Source organism: Quercus robur, chromosome 8 (assembly GCF_932294415.1).
Source record: "Quercus robur chromosome 8, dhQueRobu3.1, whole genome shotgun sequence".
Lineage (NCBI taxonomy): Eukaryota > Viridiplantae > Streptophyta > Magnoliopsida > Fagales > Fagaceae > Quercus > Quercus robur.
In genome coordinates this window covers 67,371,360-67,384,759 of record NC_065541.1, presented here as the reverse complement: position 1 = coordinate 67,384,759, position 13,400 = coordinate 67,371,360, and the positions used below count along the sequence as shown (strand labels likewise).

General features: G+C 42.8%; 1 protein-coding gene and 1 pseudogene across 2 annotated transcripts in view; one reads left to right on the top strand and one right to left on the bottom strand.

Moving 5' to 3' along the window:
* The window catches only part of LOC126697870 (uncharacterized), an 81,795-nt gene that overhangs the window by 55,440 nt on the left and 12,955 nt on the right, over positions 1-13,400 (bottom strand). The gene's annotated exons all lie outside the window — the stretch shown is intronic.
* The window catches only part of LOC126697869 (trans-cinnamate 4-monooxygenase-like), a 95,346-nt pseudogene continuing 82,398 nt past the window's right edge, over positions 453-13,400 (top strand).

The following is a 13,400-nucleotide window of genomic DNA, read 5'->3' as shown; positions in this document are numbered from 1 at the left end:
AAAATAAGTATGATAATGCTTTCTAATAATGATATAAATATGCAAAATTAAATTATTATCAGAAGTAATAAAAAAAAAATTATAAGTGTTGAGCTCAGTAGACTGCCATAGATGGCAATCTACTATAACTCGGTTACCAAAAACTCTGGGTAATATAGTAACATTGTTGTAGTGGTGTAGTGTGTTTTTAGCAACCTTAATTAATGTGAGTGCTCTAATGCATGTCAATTGTGTCAACACCCTCCACCAACTCCCTGCTCACTTGATCACACAATGCCAATGCACCTAACACCTCTCTCGCAGCTCCTCATCACTCCCCATAAATACCCTCTCTCTCTCACTCTCTATATATTTTATAGTCTTCTTCAATTCTCCACCTACTCTCATTCATATATGCCTAGCTAGCTCCTTTACAACTACGTATATTACCTACTCGATCACCCACAACCATCATGGACCTTCTCTTCTTAGAGAAACTCCTCCTATCCCTCTTCTTCACCATTCTTCTTGCCAGTGGTGACTCCAGGAATTTTGTCCAGGGGTTCCTATTCCACTTTGAAAAAATTTCGGGTCATTTTAGTCTATTTCGAGTGTTTCGGGACGTTTTGGAAAATACCGGCCGAAATTCAAGATATGGCCGGCATGAAGTTTGTACTTAAAAAAAAAAAGTTCTTAAAACCAAAACAAATTTGCATTCTATACACCGAAAAACCTCAAAAAGAAAAAAAAATGAAAGAAAGGAAATGAACAAAGGTACCTATACAATAAACTATAAGTTCATTTGAAATATTAATAAAATTATTAATTATTGTTGTTTAGTTGTTTCATTAATTTGTTTGTCTTTTATAAACTATAATTTGTTATATTGTTATTTCATTAATTATAAAATTATTAATTGTTGTTTAGCCTAACATAATTTAATTTTTTTGTCTTTTATAATTTATTGGTTAATTATACTGCTTTAATTACTGTTGTTTAGCACAACAATAAACTATATTGCTTTAATTTGTTTGTCATTAATTATATTGCTTTAGTTTGTTATATTGTTTAGCCCCATGTGCACATTACACTAAAAGCACTAAAAGAGCCACTGATGTGCACATTATTTACACATCCCATGGCCATGTGTAGCACAATAATTAAATCACTAAAACTGTGTAATGTGCACTTGTGCAGCCCGGCCCCATCCCATGTGCCCATCCACCCCCACCTCACTCAACACACAAACACGCCTTATGATGCCCTGCCAATTAGAAAATTTCACAAATAACGCATTACACTAAAAGACAATTAATATTTCACCAACACCAACACACTACACACACACACACCAACAGATGATAAAGCCAAATTCAATTTTCAAAAAGTCAAAAACAGACAAAATTTAATAAAGCTAAAGACTAATGTTCGGCCAATCAAAAGAGAGAGATAGTTACTGAGTTGGTCTTATTAAAGAATAAAGAGAGAGAGAAAGTGAGAGTCATTTCATAATTTTCATTTCAGACTTTTCAGTTCAGATAGAGAGAGAGAGTCAGAGAGAAAAAGAGAGAGATTGAGAGAAATTAGCTTAGAAAAAAAATGAAATACCTTGAGGGAGGGTCGGAGGGAGCACCGGAGCAGTGGCAGTAGCCAACCAGAGAGCAGGGAGGCCTAAACTGGACTGGGCATGAGCAGACAAGCCGGCGGGCGAGCGATTTGCTAATCTGGCACTGGCGATCTCTGTCCTTCGATCTGATGAGCGACGACGAGCGGCGTTGGCTACTTGGCTTGGATGAGCCTCAACAAGCAGCGTTGCTCAATGCTCTGTGACCTCTGTCTGTCTTTAGGTTAGGTTAGCTTAGTGATTTCCTTTTTTTTGATAAAGCCTTTAGTGAGAATCTGTGGGTTTGTCTTTTTTTTTTTTTTTTTTTTTTGAGGCACTACACTGCACTGCTTTGTTTTTTTTTTTTTTTTTGGGCTTTTTTTTTTTTGCTTGAAAGTAGAACAAATATATATATATATATATATATATATATATTTTTTTTTTTTAAATTTGAGGGTGTTCCTAATTTTGTGATTGAGTGTGTTCCTAATACAGAGCAAATATTAATTTTTTTTATTATATATAATATTTTTTTTCAGGTCAGGGTGTTCCTGGGAACACCCTGAGCTATACGTGGTGTTGCCACTGCTTCTCGCTATCTTCATCTCTAAACTTCGTGGCAAGCGTTTCAAGCTCCCAACTGGCCCTATTCCCGTCCCCATTTTTGGCAACTGGCTCCAAGTTGGTGATGACCTCAACCAGCGCAACCTCTCCGACCTCGCTCGCAAGTATGGTGACATTTTTATGCTCCGCATGGGCCAACGCAACCCTATTGTTGTGTCTTCCCCAGACCTTGCCAAAGAGGTCCTTCACACTCAAGGGGCTGAGTTTGGTTCACGAACTAGAAACGTTGTGCTTGATATTTTCACTGGTAAAGGCCAAGACATGGTCTTCACTGTGTATGGTGAGCACTGGCGAAAGATGAGGAGGATCATGACTGTACCCTTTTTCACAAACAAGGTTGTTCAGCAATACAGGTTTGGTTGGGAGGAGGAGATTTCTAGGGTTGTTGATGATGTTAAGAAGATTCCCAAGGCATCAACAATTGGGTTTGTGTTGAGGAAATGATTGCATCTTATGGTGTACAATAACATGTATAGGATCATGTTTGATAGGAGGTTTGAAAGTGAGGATGACCTGTTGGGATAAATTCCCATCGCCTATGTGTGAATTAAATTAAATATAACCCAAACAATAAAGAAAATAGAAATCTAAGAAAGCGATAAAAAAATCAACCAACAAGAACACCAAGAAATTACGTGGAAAACCCTCCAGTGTAGAGGGAAAAACCACGGGGCAAATCCGATCAATCTACTATAATAAAATAGAGATTACAACACTCAAGTTATACCCAAAACCTGAGTTCACAATAAATTGGAAAAATACAATAATGCCTCTAGAAACAAATACAACCTCACCACAAAACCCGGTAGCAAGATCTTCCATTCTGAATACTTTAACTCTCTGTGCTTGTAGTAGAAAAATCACCTTTTCTTTTTTCCCTCAGTGCCGCACAAAACACTATTCTTTTTCCTTCAGTTGGTTTCAAAACTGTGTTTCACTCTTCAGTCTCTTTGAATCTCACTTTATATCTCTATCTATGTGAAATATACGTCCCAAACTTCATATAAAAGCTTTCAAGCCACCTGACACTCCTATTATAATTAGGAATAGGAGTCTTTGACTTCTTGTGCAACACATACACCTATTTCTAATGGAAATAGGATTCCTTCAATGCTTAAACACAAGTCTTACATGAGCTAGACTTCAAGGTGCCGTGCACCTCCCAACAATCTCCCCCTCTAGCCTATTGAGGAAAGAGATCTTCATCCTAACTCTCCAGTTGGAATTCATGCTGGCTGTTCTGACACAAAGCTCAAGCTTCTCTTTGGTCACAACCAACTCATAAGTCTTATTCTTGTGCAGAGAATTCATCTCTTCTTGCATAGCCTTCATCCAGCTATACTTGTCCTTATGAGACTCTACTTCTTGAAAGCATTCTGGCTCCCCCTTATCAGTAAGTAAAATATACTAAGAAGATGGATATCTAGTTGATGGATGATGCTCCCTAGTAGACCTCCTCACTTGAGGTTCTTCAGTCTCTGGTGGAACAGGCTACTCCCTTTGTTCAACATCTTCAATATCTTGAGCATTATCACCATCAACTCCTACTGGCTCATCATCATCAACTGTTATTGGTTCATCATCAAGATTTTCATCTTGCACCTCTTCCCTATTTGTGGCACGATTGGAGGAAGAAGAGGTAGGTGTAAGGTCAGGAACACCTACAATAGCATCCTTTGTCTTTTCAATTTTCTCAAGGTCAGCCAAATTTTCATTCTCATGAAAAATCACATCACGACTTCTAATCATCTTCTTTTTCTCAGGATCCCATAACTTGTAGCCAAATTCTGCATCTCCATATCCAACAAATATACAAGGAGTGACTTTGCTATCAAGCTTCAATCTTTGCTCCTTAGGCACATGTGCAAATGCCTTGCATCCAAATACCTTCAAGTGAGAGTAAGAAACATATTTTCCAGTCTAAACTCTCTTTGGAATATCAAACTCCAATGGAATTGATGGAGACCGATTAATTAGGTAGCACGCAATTTGAACAGCTTCACACCAGAATGACTTAGGTAGATTAGCCATTCTTAACATACATCTGACCCTTTCAACAATCGTGCAGTTCATCCTCTCTGCCACACCATTTTACTACAGGGTACCAGAAACTGTCTTCTCATGTCTAATACCTTTCTCAGAGCAGTAACTCTTAAACTCATTAGACTTATATTCACCTCCATTACACTTCAAAGGCTTCCCTTTCTCTATTTCCGCCATGGCATGGAATTTCTTGAAGTGCTCAAATACCTGGTCTTTAGTTTTCAAAAAATACACCCACACCTTTTTCTTGAAGCATCATCAATAAAAGTAACAAAATACTTATTGCCACCTAAGGACTCCTCATCAATGGGACCACATACATCAGAATAAACGAGATCTAACACATTGGGCTTTCTAGTAGAGGGAATGTGAAAAGATACTCTATGTTGTTTTCCAAATAAACAATAATCACAAGGTTTAAGTGACATACCTTTGGCAAAAGGAATGAGAGACTTCTTTGCCAAAATCTGTAACCCCTTTTCACTCATGTGAGCTAGCTGCCTATGCCACAAGTTAGGTGTAGAATCTTCCTAAGTTGCACTAACAACATCTTTGCACACCTTTACTTGTGTCTTGTAAAGTGTACAACAAATCTTCCCTCCAACAAGCACCAATAATCCTTTGGAGAGTCTCCATTTACCATCTCCAAAATAGTTGCCATAGCCTTCTTTATCCAGAATATGTGTAGAAATCATATTCAAGCGCATATTAGGCACATATCGCATATTCTTCAATGCCAAGGAGTATCCAGTGTTAGTCTCAACACAAATATCTCCAATTCCCACAATGTCAACATAACTGTTACTGCCCATCTTCACTCTCCCAAAGTCTTTTGCTTTGTATGAAGTAAAAAGCTCCTTTCTTGGAGTGATATGACAGGAAGCAGCTGAGTCAATTACCCATTCAACATAAGGATGTGAAACATTGCAGCATTCATTATCTCCTATAGAGAGTACCACATCTTCAATTGTCGAGATAGCAGTGGTATTCTGTTCTTTTGTCTTATTATGATTTTTCTCATCTTTCTATTAATTCTTCCAAGCCTTGCAGTTTCTTCTTATGTGACCTTCCTTGTCACAGTAGAAACACTTGAATTTTCCTTTTGATTCTGACTGACTTCTTAATTTACCATGTCCCTTAGAATTTCTAGTCTCACTCCTCCCCCTATTCTCTATGACAAGAGCCTGTGCATTATCCTTGCCCATGTCTTTTCTTCTTGTTTCTTCATTGAACAAGCTATCCTTGACCATTGCAAGTTGTAGCACACCATTTGGAGTAGAGTTACTAAGGGACACCACCAAAGTCTCCCAACTGTCAAGTAAGGAACTCAGAAGTAATAAAGCTTGAAGTTCATCATCAATTATCAACTTCATTGTAACCATCTGATTCACCAGGTCTTGGACCTCACTCAAATGCTCGGCAACAGATCTCCCTTCCTTAAGCTTTAAATTCACAAGCTTTCTAACCACAAAAACTTTATTTTAAGCTGTCTTTCTTTCATAGAGACCCTTCAATTTTTCCCAAAGAGCTACTGCATTAGTCTTTTGAGATACATGATGAAACACACTCACATCGATGCATTGTCTAATACATCTAATGGTTTTTCTATTTAACTTCTCCCAGTCTTTAACAGACATCTCGCTTGGCTTAGCATTATCACCCTTAATAGGGTCATGCAAATCCTTACAGTAAAGGACATCCTCCATCATCGGCTTCCAAATCGAATAATTTGATGCTGAGAGTTTAATCATAGTGCTCATATTCATATTCATATTTTCCATTTAATTCAACACAAGACAATCACATCCAATAACCAAGCTCTGATAACACTTGTTGGGAGGAAAACCCTTCAGTGTGGAGGGAAAAACTACGAGGCAAATCCAATCAATCCACTATAATAAAATAGAGATTACGACACTCAAGTTATACTCAAAATCTGAGTTCACAATAAATTGGAAAAATACAATAATACCTCTAGAAACAAATACAACATCACCACAAAACCCAGTAGCAAGTTCTTCCATTCTGAATACTTCAACTCTTTGTAGTTGTAGCACCCAAATAATCGTCCTAGAGAAAACTCCAAATTTATCTTCCTTGTGTGTCTTGAGTAAAAGAAAAATCACATTTTCTTTTTTCCCTCAATGCCGCACAAAACACTATTCTTTTTCCTTCAGTCGGTTTCAAAACTGTGTTTCACTCTTCAGTCTCTTTGAATCTCACTCTATATCTCTTTCTATGTGAAATACACGTACCAAGCTTTATATTAAAGCTTTCAAGCCACATGACACTCCTATTATAATTAGGAATAGGAGTCTTTGACTTCTTGTGCAACACATGCACCTATTCCTAATAGAAATAGGATTCCTTCAATGCTTAAACACAAGTGCTATATGGGCTAGACTTCAAGGTGCCGTGCACCTCCCAACATGACTCTTTGTTTGTGAAGCTTAAAACATTGAATGGGGAGAGGAGCAGGTTGTCTCAAAGCTGAGAATAATTATGGAGATTTTATTCCCATTTTGAGGCCATTTTTGAGAGGCTATTTAAAGATATGCAAGTAAGTCAAGGAAAGGAGGTTTCAGCTCTTCAAGGATTGTTTTCTTGAGGAGAGGAAGTAGGCTTTTCTTTCGTTTTCTATTCATGATTTTCTTTTCTTCTCTTATAATAGGTTCTATTAAAATCAAATTATTTATATTTATCTTTTTTTTTTCTTTTTTTTTTAAATCCAAACAATTTTATGTCTTTATTCTTCCTATTTTAAGTATAATTGGTTGTTTTTCCAAAGTTACTATGTATTAATGGAAAATGTTAGAATTATTTACAATTTATGTAACTGTACGGCACCTAACGTCCAAGTTCATATTGGGCCTTGGAGCATGAATCAATGATATGGGCCAAGGGTCCAACCTTCACATCAATAAGGGCCCCGGCCCAAACCCACAAATAACTACCAATCAGAACTGAGTGTTGTCTGGGCACTTAAAAGGCGGACTGCGTACGCCCTACTTACAGGCTGCTCGGGAAACCATTTCAAAAGCATTATGTACATGCCCGGTCACATCGCCATTCAAGTGCCTGGCAGAACCTTAGGAAACTCCGCTGCTGAACACATTTACTGAAGTGGGAACCGTTCCCAAAGCCATTCGTACCTAAAAATCCACTTAAGTTCATCGACATTGGACCTTTCTTTGCACTAAGGGAAAAGATAATGATGATCACCCCATTAACAAAGGCTATTAATAGGAGAAACGAAGGGAGAGTAAGAGGATGCAATTCTGAGGAAAGAAAGGAGTGAGTGAGATAGAGAGAGGATAACATTGAGAAAGAGAGAAAAGTGACCTCATTGGGTCCCATAGCCTAGGATAACCCAAGGTAGGATGCCTAGACCCACCAGATAAATAAATTGTGAGCCCAAATAGTGGTTTGGCCCAGCAAGCCGGTCTTTGGAGCCTACAATTGGCGCCTACCGTGAGGCTTTACTACGACGCTGTAGTTCTAGAAGGACTCAAACTCGGGGACAATGTTTGAAAGGCATTTGGGGGACCATACGAGAACCGGATCCGTAGGGTCCTCTCGAGGGTCAAGTTGGTGAGAGTGTAGACAGAAAGAACGAGAAGATAGGGGGCATGACCAATTAGAAGAGATGTCCGGCACGGGGGAGGGGTCGTACCAAACCCAACGGACGATTTCTGGTGCTACAGGTCGTAGGCAAAGGGAGGAACGGGATGAAGAGCTCGAACGGCTCCGCATTCTAGTCAGGGGTTTGGAGCTGGAGGTGAGAGGTAGGCGCTGGGGAGGAGACAGAAATGACCGGCAACAGGAGGACCGGAATAGGGGAAACAGATACGAAGAGGGATCCAATCAGTCTAGACCATGACTACGGCGAAGTCGTTCACATTCCCGGGAATCCCATCGGCACCGAGACCGTTCGCACTCGAGAGGGTCTTGACGAAATAGGAACCAATCTCCCTCTCGGGAATCGGGGCAATGCCGAGACCGTTCACATTCTCAGGAAAATCAAGTAAGGGACTCACTCTCCCTGGAAGAAAGGCAACCTCGGAATGCTGCCATGGACGCCATGAGTCGCGCTTTACGAAGAGCAGCTCGGTCCCCGTTTTCGAACAAAATCGAGCGAGCTGAAATGCCGGACAGGTTTGCCCGTCCACCGTTCAACTGCTATAACCGGAAGAATGATCCGGTAGAACACGTCAGCCATTATATTCAGATGATGTCTTTGCATACTCATAACGATGCGCTCATGTGCAAGGTATTTCCTTTGAGTTTGGGACCGACTGCATTGAGGTGGTTTAATGGGTTACGGAAAGGATCCTTACGTAGTTTCTCCGAGTTGATTCAAGAGTTCGGAGTCTGGTTTGTGACGTGCAACCGAGTACCTTAGCCAGTAGACGCGCTTCTCTCAATGAAAATGAGGGCGGGAGAGACCCTCCGTAGTTACGCTAGCTGGTATTGGGAGCTATACAACGAGATAGGCGGGGATAACGAAAAGGTCGCGGCAAACACATTTAGGATGGGATTGGCCGAGGAATCTGGGCTATGAAAGTCGCTAACCAAGAAGCCGCCTGAAGGCATGCGGCAGCTTATGAGACGCATCGAGGAATACAAACGATTAGAAAATGATCGGCTACAGAGCAAAGGCAAAGCACCGATGATAACTCGTCCCCGGCAGGCAGGTTTCCCGTTCAGGCCTCGTAGGGGTCTGGCGATTCAAGAGCCGGCTACACAGATGGGAGAAGTGAACATGACATTTAAGGAACCGGTACACAAGATTCTTGACTGGATCAAACACGAGCCATATTTTTTATGGCCGAACAAGATGGGAGGGGACCCATCCAGAAGGAATCAGAATCTGTACTGCACTTATCACTGAGACAAGGGTCACACCACCGAATAGTGCCGGGTATTGAAGGATCACCTCGGGCAGCTAGTCAAGGCCAGGCACTTAAAGGATTTCGTGCTAGACTCGGGGGACAGAGTAGTAGGGCAAGATACCCGGCAAAGGGGAAATCCTCTCCCACCCCCTGTAGGACTAATTGAAGTAATTCACGTTGCGCCGGAGAAGCTTATTGTAGGAAGGAGGAAAGGAGTATTGACAGTAGTATCGGTAGAAGGTAACCAGGGTCTACAGTCACCGGGTAAGAAGATGAAGTTTGCACGGGAGCCCGTCTCGTTTGACGATGACGATTTGGAGGGGACGATTCAGCCACATGATGACGCATTAGTGGTCACGGCCCGGATAAGCGGCTTCTTAGTAAAAAGGGTGATGATAGACCAGGGAAGTGGGGCCGACGTGATGTACCCTGATCTGTTCAAGGGACTCGGTCTAAAGAAGGAAGACCTAATGAAGCACACTTCACCCTTGGTTGGGTTCGATGGCAAAGTAGTGATTCTTAAGGGGCAAATCTCTCTCCCCGTGATTATGGGAAGGAAAGAGGTATCCCTGACATTCACAATAGTAAGTTCATTTTCCCCGTATACTGCCATCTTGGGAAGGCCATGGATCCATTCAATGAGGGCCGTCCCATCAACATTACATGTAAAGATTAAATTCCCAACCGAGCAAGGCATAATTGTAATAAAAGGAGACCAACAAACGGCCAGACAGTGTCTCACTGCCGTAGTGAACTGGAAGCGGGGGAATCAGGTCAGTCAGGGAGAAATCACCAAACAACTGGTAGGAGACGAGGAGACTAGGCGGTCTGAACAGGGGCGTGTTGAACAGGAAGATACATCTCGGAAAGGCCTATTATAGCAATTAAAAGAGCCCCGAGAAGGAATGGGGGTTGGCTGCACTGAGGAGTTAGTAAAGGTAAAAATACTGCCGGACACTAATAAATATTTTCAGGTCGGAGCAAGCATGAGTAGCAAGGAAAGAGTCCAAGTATTACTGTTTCTGGTTCAAAATATAAATGTTTTCACTTGGGATCCCTATGAAGTTCCCAGGGTGGATCCCGGGTTTATTGTCCACAAACTTAATGTAGACCCCTCATATCCCCCGAAGAAGCAGAAGCCGAGAAGGTCAACTAAAGTCCATGTTGAGGCAGTGAGACAGGAGGTAGAGAAGCTGAAGGAGGTAGGAGCAATAAAGGAGACATTTTTCCTGGAATGGCTGGCGAATACCATGGTTGTTTGGAAGAAGAACGAAAAATGGAGGGTTTGTGTGGATTTCACGGATCTGAACCGGGCATGCCCAAAGGACCCGTTCCCCATGCCAAAGATTGATCAATTAATGGATGCCACTTATGGGCACCCGAGGATGAGCTTCTTGGATGCTTTCCAAGGGTACCATCAGATTGCCCTGGCCGGTAAAGACCAGGAGAAAAGAGAAAACAGCGTTCATATCCCCCGATGCTAATTATCATTACACCGTGATGCCTTTTGGGCTAAAGAATGCCGGGGCAACATACCAGCGGATGATGACGAGAATGTTTCGAGATAAAATTGGGCATACGGTCGAAGTGTATATCAACGATATGGTGGTAAAAAGCAAGCAAGAGGTTCGGCATGTAGAGGATCTCCGGGGAGTGTTCGAGGTGTTGCGAAGGCACAAACTGCGTCTTAATGCAGAAAAATGCACCTTTGGAGTGGGGGCTAGCAAATTTTTGGGGTACTTGATCACCAATAGGGGGATAGAGGTCAATCCCGACCAAATAGATGCCGTGAAGTGCCTCCGGTCGCTGAGCAACCCGAAAGAAGTACAGGTGTTGATCGGGATGCTGGCCGCTCTCAACCGGTTTATCTCAAAATTTTCAGATCGCTGCCGTCCATTTTATCAGCTTTTGAAGAAATGGAAGGGGTTTTGGTGGGATGATGAATGTGAAAAGGCTTTCCAAGACCTTAAGGAGTACTTAGTGCGAGCACCAATGTTGAGTGCACCAGAGCCCGAAGAGGAATTGTCCATGTACCTCTCGGTATTCGAACATGCTGTAAGTGCCGTGCTTTTAAGGGACCAGGGAGTACAACAACCCGTATATTATATCAGCAAGACTCTAGTCGACGCCAAGACTAGGTATTTGCCCTTGGAGAAATTGGTGTTGGCCCTAGTGCATGCTACCAGGAAATTGACTCAGTACTTCCAGGCTCATACCGTTTATGTGCTGACTGAACATCCCCTACAGTCATTGTTGAAAAGATCTGATCTCACGGGATGAATAGCTAAATGGGGAACAAGGCTCGGGGCATTCGACATCAGGTATAAGCCGAAAAGTGTAGTGAAGGGGCAGGTATTAGCAGATTTTGTAGCAGAATTCTCTCCTAAAGGGGAGATGGTCTGTCAGGTGGAGCACCGCCCGTGGAAGGTACATGTGGATGGAGCTTCCAGTGCCAAAGGGGTCGGAGCCGGGATAGTCATAATCACCCCGGAGGGAATTCTCTTGGAGCATTCATTCAGGTTGGGGTTTAATGCCTCCAACAATGAGGCAGAGTATGAAGCTTTGCTTGCCGGATTGAGGGCAGTTTCATGGTTAGAGGCTCGGGATGTAGAGATTTATTTGGATTCAAGACTCATAGTCAACCAGGTGCAGGGGAGTTTTGAGGCTCGAGATCCTCGGATGAAAGCATACTTAGACTTGGTGAAGTAGGTCATGGACGGCTTTTGTACGGTGAAGGTGATTCAAGTGGCCCGAGCACAGAACAGACATGCTGACTCTCTCGCCACTCTGGCATCGTCAATTGCCAAGGATATTCCCCGGCTTATCAGAGTGGAACTCGTCCCCAAGCCCAACATTAACGTGGCAGGAAATGAGGGGGCTGCGAGAGTCGAAGTCACAGCAGTTGCAACACTTGGACCGAGCTGGATGGACCCCATCATAGGTTTCTTGGCCGAAGACCGGATTCTAGACGATGAGAAGGAGGCCAACAAGGTTCGTAAGGTGGCTGCCTGGTATTGGTTGTCCTAAGACCGAAAACTCTATCGTAGGTCATTCGGAGGGCCATATTTGTCATGCTTACACCCGGAGAAAGTAGGCCAACTCCTGGCCGAGTTACATGAAGGGGTATGCGGCAGCCATGTAGGGGGACAATCACTGGCACACAGGGCAATGATTCAGGGATTCTGGTGGCCCCAGATGTAGAAGGACGCTACGGAATACGTTCGAAAGTGTAAGCAGTGTCAAAAGCAAGGCCCTCAGATACACCGACCTGCCGGGCATTTAAACCCGATTAGCAGTCTTGGCCCTTCGCACAATAGGGGCTGGACATACTCGGACCATTTCCCCAAGCAACGGGCAATCGAAGATTCGTGTTGGTGGCCATTGATTACTTCACCAAATGGACGAAGACAGAGGCTTTGGCCAATATCCGAGACGTAGATGTGAAGAAATTCGTATGGAAGAATATAATCACCAGGTTCGGGGTCCCGGACTCCCTTATATCGGATAACGGGCTGCAGTTTGACAGCTGAGGTTTCCGTGAATTTTGCAGGAATCTCGGCATCAGGAACAGGTACTTTACTCCGGCGTATCCCCAGGGCAACGGTCAGGCTGAGGCCGTGAACAAGGTAATCGTGAACGGCTTGAAGCGAAGGCTGGAAGGAGCGAAGGGCAATTGGGCTGAGGAACTACCCAATGTTTTGTGGGCATATCGGACAACTTGAAGATCCGCGGGTGAAACCCCATTCTCTCTCACTTACGGGGCTGAAACCGTGATACCAGCCGAGATCAGCTTAGGTAGCGCATGAGTTTCAGAATTCAACACGAAACAGAACAAATGTCAGCTGACGGAATGCCTAGATTTTCTTGAAGAATATCGAGAAGCAGCAACCATAAGGCTAGTAGAGTATCAACAAAAGCTTGCCCGGCGCTACAACCGAGGGGTAAGGGTGAGAGAATTCAACGCCGGAGACCTGGAACTAAGAAGGGCAGTCGGAGGCATGCGAGATACAAATGTCGGGAAGCTAGCACAAACTTGGGAAGGATCGTACAGAGTTACAGCCATCGCAGGCATGGGGGCGTATTATCTTGAAGACATGAACGAAGTACCATTGCCCCAACCTTGCAATGCTTATAATTTTAAGAAGTTTTATCATTGATCGTCCATGCATGAAAAAATGTACATTGTACTGACTCATATGATAAAGATGCAACTAGTTCGTTCTTGCTGGGCAAAGTCTTTTTGTTCACTATGTTCGGTT